The sequence below is a fragment of the Cynara cardunculus genome, unplaced genomic scaffold, assembly GCF_001531365.2.
Source record: "Cynara cardunculus var. scolymus isolate 2C unplaced genomic scaffold, CcrdV1 Un_Scaffold_7141, whole genome shotgun sequence".
Taxonomy (NCBI): Eukaryota; Viridiplantae; Streptophyta; class Magnoliopsida; order Asterales; family Asteraceae; genus Cynara; species Cynara cardunculus.
In genome coordinates this window covers 8794-16010 of record NW_020203374.1, presented here as the reverse complement: position 1 = coordinate 16010, position 7217 = coordinate 8794, and the positions used below count along the sequence as shown (strand labels likewise).

Below are 7217 nucleotides of genomic sequence, written 5' to 3'. Positions count from 1 at the left end.
ACTTTTAATATCGATTTTTATAGGGGGAGTACGTTGTTTTAGAAAAGCAAATGTTGTGGCTAGTTGCCTAGGAAGGATGTTGTTCTTGGGTGCCAACTTTTTAACTAACAACGATGTCGTGTTTGGGTGCCAACTTTATAACTGGCTGGAATATAGTGCTTGAGAGCCTATAGTATGATTACTAGTTTGAAAGGTTTTATATGAACTGATATTATTGTATTATTGCATTGACAAAGATTTCATTAATAGTTCGTATAGTCTAACACACATTTTGTTTTAAAAAATATGTGTTTCAAGGTAGCATTGTTTAGAAGGTAAAAGAAGGAAAAAAATGTGAGACCTTTTATTTGGCTTTTCATGTCAAAACTGTTGAGAAGTTTTATGAAGTTTGATTTCGTGAATCTTTTGTACGAAGGTCTGATTAGCAAAAAAAGTGTGGTAGACTTCAAGAAATTACGGGTTGTTACAGTTGGTATCAAAGCCTAAGTTTAAGCGATTTATGTATTCAGATTGATACCTAAACTTAAACTAGATGGTTTTATGTTAAAATTAAGATGCCTCTGCTATGTTTTAGAACTTGCAGGGTATTATATAATGGGTTGAAAGAATGGCATGTAAGATAAATTCAAATTACATCTGATCAAAGTATTTGTGATATTACAGGTGCATATTTGTATTTTAATACCTTATTATATATATGAGAATGTGATTAAAGTGTATTTATTAAATGACAAGTTATTCTTGTTGCTCAGTAAGAATTGATTATGTTAATCTTGATGGGGCTAATCCTTCGTTCGAAAATAATCTGGGAAGATTTGACCGTCGAGGTTGGTTAACTTCAGGCTGTTTTGAAATGTTTATTGGGGCACCCTTGAAATACTGAAACAGAAAATATTGTGAATCTCGAATCTAGCTTGGGAACGAAAGTGAATAAACCGACTGCTATTTCTTATGATGGTCAACCTATTCCGACATTTTTTACTATTGTTATTCCTTAAGGGTGTGCTTATAAAATGTTTTTGCCTGTAAACCTCCAATTTATTCTGGAAATCAAGACCCTGTTAAAGTTATGCGAGGATTGAGGGAAACATAAGAAATTTCTTATACCATTATAAATGAGGACATGGTTATTTTTGTTGTGACTGTATTGAAAACAAATGTGTTGTTCCGGTGGGATATTATGAGGTCTTCAAAAGGTTCAGATATTTCTCCAAGTATATAGTAAAAAGAATTTTTAGATGTGTTCAAAGATCATATTTTTCTTGAAGGCAAAAGTTAGATAATTGGAAGAAGATTTTTCAGATTAGAACAGGGTAATATGTCTGTTCAGGAATATACTTCGAGAAAAATCATGTTTTCCAAAATTATATGTATCGGCAGAGGCCATAGAAGAGAAAGATGTATTTGGGGATTGAAAGTGTTTGTTAGAGAATACATTTTAGTCGCCGGTCAACCGCTGCTGAGGTGATAGAGAAAAAAAATAACCGACAATTAGGTGAGAAAATAATCAACAATTAAGAGTGAAAGAGACAAAGGGAAAATAAAATGGGATGAATTTTCAAATAGTTTTAGAAGAGCGAAGTTTGCTAGATTTGATAATTGTTTGAATCAGAGATTCATTGATAGGCCATATCATAAATGTCAAAGAATGCATCGGGGTGAGTGTAGTCTAGATTTAAAGTCTAGTCATAAATGTGAGAAACTCAGATGCTTGATCAGTTTAAAGCAAAAGAGCGAGCGTTTTAGATGACTTTGGGAGAAACCGAGGGGACATCGGATATGGCGACAAGTACATTTTGGTAAGTTCAATATATGTTTAAGTGTTATTTGATTGAGTGCTAATTGTTTATATCTACGTTTATTGGATGTTCGTATGCAAAGCCTAAGTCCTTGGATTATACTTTAGTAGTAGAAACTGCCAATGATAACTAGGTTGTTGTTAGTGAGGTATTTGATGATTGTAGTATAGATGTGGATGGGTGTGTGGTACCAGTTCAGTAATTCCCTATGACTATAAAAGAATTTGATGTTGTAGTTGAAATGGATTATTAGCAAGAAATCAGACCAGTATTGTTTGTGATAAAAAGATGATTCGTATTGACTTACTCGGTAAGGGTCCCGTTGTGATTTACAGGGATCGTCGAGACCGACATATCAGTTTGATTTCTATGATTAAAGCTCAAAAATGAGTAAAAAAAAGGTTGTTAAAGTTTCTTAGCCTATGTTATGATGCAAAGAAACAAAAGGGTAAAGTTGAAAGACTATCGGTATTCAGTGCTTTCCAGAAGTTTTCCTAGATGTTTTGATTAGTCTTACATTAGATAGATCGATTGAATTTTTTTTGATTAACTTGGAAATCCAACCTGCTATGTGAGCCAACTAATCCGAGGGCGACCACTTGCTTTGTAGATAGTCCGAAGTCATCGCATTTGAACCTCCGTGGCCACAAAGGGGATTTTTATTCCTCCTTGGATTTGAACCTGGGACCTACAGGTACTTTTGACCTTTGGAGCCAAGCTCAAACCAATCAGAAACCACCCTTGTGGTTGATTGAATTTATAATTGACTTAAGTTAAAAGATCTGTTTGATAAAGGTTTTATAAGATCAGTATGTCTTCGTGGGGTGCACCAATTTTGATTGTAAATAAGCAAAATAGATCGATGAGAATGTGTACTAATTACTAAGAACTTGATAAATTGACGACCTTTTTTATCAATTGATTCAGGACTAGTTAATTCTCAAAAATCGATTTACAATCAGGTTATCATCAGCTTAAAGTTCAAAAAGAAGATTGTATCAAAGACTGCATTTGTACCAAGTATGGGCATTATGAGTTTTTAGTGATGTCGTTCAGGTTGACCAACACACCAACAACATTTATGGATATGATGGATTGGGTATGTATTTAGTACCTAGATAAATTTGTGATCATTTTTATTGATGATATTCTTATCTATTATTGATCAGAAAAGGAACACGTTAATCATCTGTAGTTGATGTTAGAACTATTGAAACGAGAAAAAGGTTATCCCTAAACTATCTAAATGTGAATTTTGGTTACGAGAAGTTCAGTTTTGGGGCACATCGTTTCAGGGATTGGTATCAAAGTGGATCCAGTTAAAATTGAAGCAATTGAAAAGTGGAAACTGCTAAGAACACCGACCGACGTGGTAAGTTTTCTGGGGTTGGCAGGTTACTATCATAAGTTCATACAAATTTTTTCTCACATAACGACATTATTAACAGTATTAACAAAAAAGAATATGAAGTTTGAATGGAAAGAAGCAAAAGCTGAATCCTTTCGAACACTAAAAGAAAGATTTTGTAGTACACCAATTCTATCTCTGCCTTACGATTCCAAGGATTTTATGGTTTGCAATGATGCTTCCATATTAGGTCTATATTGTGTAATGATGTAGTGAGGGAAAGTTATTGCATTTACTTCTCGTCAACTAGAAGATCACGAGAGACAATACACCACTCACGATATGGAATTAGCGGTCATTGTTTTTCTTTAAAGATTTGGAGACACAATATATACAGTATTAAATGTCAGATTTTTACTGATCATAATAATCTTCGTCATTTGTTTAATCAAATTGAGACAAAGGCGGTGGTTAGAACTAATGAATGATTACGATTATGAAATCATATATCACGTGGGAAAAGTGAAAGTGGTTGTTGATGCTTTGATTCATAAAGAAAGAGTGGAACAATCAAAATATTATCCTTACAAGCTGATCTATTACCGAGCATATTTGAAGAATTAAAGCGATGTCAGATTGAATCTTTGAAAGAAGAAAACTTAAAGAAAGATTGACTTGCTAAGGGTTAATAAGTTTTGGAAACAGAGTTTGGATACCTCGTCTTCGTGATATCGAGGAGAGGATTTTTGACTGAAGCTCACAAGTCTCATTATTCTATTCATCCGCGTATTAATAAGACGTATCGAGATTTGTGACAGTTTTATTGGTGGTCAAGTATGAAGAAAGATATTGCATGGTATGTGTAGCAATGTTTGACTTGTTGCAAGTAAAAGTGGAACATCAACGATCTTATGGTAATCTGCAATCATTAGAAATTTTGGTTTGGAAATGAGATCATATTATGATGGATCTCATAATGAAGTTATCGAGAACGTTGAAGGGTTTCGATACAATCTGGGTTATAGTAGATCGACTTTCTAAAAATGTGTTCTATGGAAGGGTTAGCAAAGTTGTATATTGATGAAGTGGTAACTCGACATGGAGTTCCACTATTAGTCATATCAGATAGAGACAGTCGGACATCTTATCATATCTTGATGTTTTAGAAAAGTTTTCAGAGAGATGAGATCACAAATAAAGTTGAGTACAACTTATTATCCACAGACTGACGAACAGAGTGAATGGACGATTCAGACGCTCGAAGAGATATTGCACAATGGTATTATTGACTTTATAGGTTTTTGGGAGAGGCACCTATCTTTTCAGTTATCATTTCAGTATTCAAGCGGCACCCTTCGAGGTTCTTTGCTGTAGATAAGATTAGTCAGATTTGCAAACTCATAAAAATGACTCGGGACTAATAGAAAAGCTACGTCGAGAAATGCCTTAAACCGATAGAGTTTTAGGTTAAGGATAGGGACATAGGGTGATGCTGAAAGTATCGTTGTGGAAAGGATTAATTCGTTTAAGTAAGATGGGTGAACTGAGTCCAGGTATAACGGTCCTTTTGTGATCTGCGATTGGGTTGGTGAGGTAGCTTAAAATTTAGAACCGGAAGTTTGTTGAGGAACCATATGCTATTATCGATTATAAAGTTAAAAATTTGAGAAATAAAGATTGGGTTGGTAAAAACTCACTGCATTATCACAAGGGTTAAGAACCAACCTGAGAACTAGAGTTGGAGATGAGATCTAAGTACCCCCATTTGTTTGACTGAAATAATTTCAGGACGGAATTTCATCATGGGGAAATATTGTTATAACCTTGGGTTGTCTAACTTTTAGTTAAGTTATAAGTCTAGGGGCCTTTTTGTTATTTTGTGCTAGTTGATGATTTAGTTTAGAAATTTGATTTATATATAAAGCAATCACCTCCTTAATTTCTTCCAAAAAGTGATCTCCACCTAAAAACCTTCTTTTAGAGAATATTTATGTGTGGATGCCATTAAATAGAAGGGTTGAAAGGATTTTCATGCTTAGTGAAGATTCTTTTAGAAGTTATCGCAGATATCATCTTGGTTTGCACAAGGTATGTTCTTCTTTATTGTTTTTTCCGACCTAAAGTTAGTCCTAGTTTTGAGTTTTGATATGAGATTGTTTCTATGACTCAAGTTAAAAGATCATTGGAATCGATTTTTAGGTCATTTTTTGATCTTGAATCAAAGCATTATAATGTTCTTGTTAATGTTCTTCAAATCAGTTTTTGTGTTCTTAATTCCTCTAGTTTAGAGTGATTCAATTATTTGCTTTGAGTTTAAAGGAGGGATCTTTGTATTGCTTTGAGTTTAAAGGAGGGATCTTTGTATGCTTCATCCTATGTGGAAAGTTTTATTTGTATTCATTTGAGGTATTGAGTTTTGTTAAAATATAAGAATCTTGTTTTAGCTATGGTTTTCGGAAAGATGGATTTTCTGGGTTGAACAGGGCCTGAAGGTCGAACCAGAGACGGGCGTGACTTTGCCCTCGACCTAAGTCACGTGGCAAGTCGCATAAGCTTTTGTAATTCCAAAAATGTGATATTCTCATCCTGCCTTTTTGGGGTTAACCCTTGGTTTAAATTTGTGTTTTTGGTGAATTTGGGTGTTGTTGAAGTTTGGTTTGAATTTGGAGTTGCAGGTCGTGATCAAGGGAAAAGAAGATGAAATAGTAGGCCATGTGACCTAAGTCGTTCAAGCCACTGTTTTGCATTTTTTTTCTAGTTTTTGTCTCATGTCTTTTGGGGTAATTTAGGGTTTCATTTATGTGTCTTAGAGATTGTTTAGACAAGGTTGTGTCTATCTCTCTTTATTGTGATCTATGCTTACCTTATCCAGGTTCGCATTCAGTTTTGATAATTCGTATCAGTTAAAGTTCTTAGCATCATATATCATTATGGAGGTGAGTTTTCTGATAACCTTTTTTGAACTGAAATACATATATTATCAAATGATATTGTTTCAATGTTATACCTTATTGGTATATTTGATTTATTACCGTTAATTGTGTTATAGGTTTTGAATACAGATTGTTGGAAAAATTAAAACTTGTGATTTGATGATGTTGCTTAGGTTAAAGGGACTTACACAATAGAAACTCGGGTGCATTGAGACTGTGATGGTCCGTGCATGGGATATATATATATACCCCACGAATATGTTCCGTGTGGTGGGCCACTGTCGATATCGATGGCGGTTTTATCAGGGTGTATGTTGTTTTAGAAAGGTGACTGTTGTGGCCACTTGCCTGGAAGGGATATTGTGCTTAGGTGCCAACTTTATAACTAACAATGATGTTGTGCCTAGGTGCATAATGTTTGAGAGCCTCCAATATGATTACTAGTTTAAAAGGTTTTATACGAACTGATTATATATATAGTATTATTACACTGACATAGATTTCCTTACTAGACCAAATAGTCTAACCCTCATTTTATTTTAAAATTATTCATTTCAGGGCAGTAACGTTTAGAAGGGAAAATAAATGGAAAAATGTAAGACCTTTTATTTGGCTTTTCATGTGAAAACTCTTGAGAAGTTTTATGAAGTTTGATTTTGTGAATCTTTTTTACGAAGATCTTAATAGTAAAAAGTTTGTGGCAGACTTTCGATAGTTGTATAATTTTATAAAATGAGACCCAATTTGTAGCCTCAATGTGATGTGTTATGTAATAATTCCATGTTATATGTTATATGAAATTGTGGGTTGTTACATTTCATTAAAGCATGTAAATATTTTCAACGTCTTATAAATCTAATTTTATAATAATATATTTTGCATTTTACAAATGGTTAACTCATAATAAGAGTTGATTCCAAACCATTTTAAGCACATACATATATCTATACTATATTATAAAACATTTGGCTAAAACTCTTAAACTTTTAAAACTCTTAAACTCGTTCGTCCCTAAACAATTTCATCCCTATCCGATTTCATCCCATAACTGAATTCGTGTAACTAACTGCAGATAAACACAATCAAATACAGGATAAACATCTCATTTTAAATATAAAAAATCTAAAATATAATTAG

General features: G+C 33.6%; 1 long non-coding RNA gene across 1 annotated transcript; it reads left to right on the top strand.

Annotated features, from left to right (window-relative positions):
- Nucleotides 1–5598: 5598 nt before the first annotated feature.
- Nucleotides 5599–6668, top strand: LOC112504857. The gene is made up of 3 exons (XR_003068285.1): nt 5599–5719; nt 5823–6083; nt 6639–6668. It is a non-coding gene; the product is annotated as an uncharacterized LOC112504857 (long non-coding RNA).
- The last annotated feature ends 549 nt before the right edge of the window (nt 6669–7217 follow it).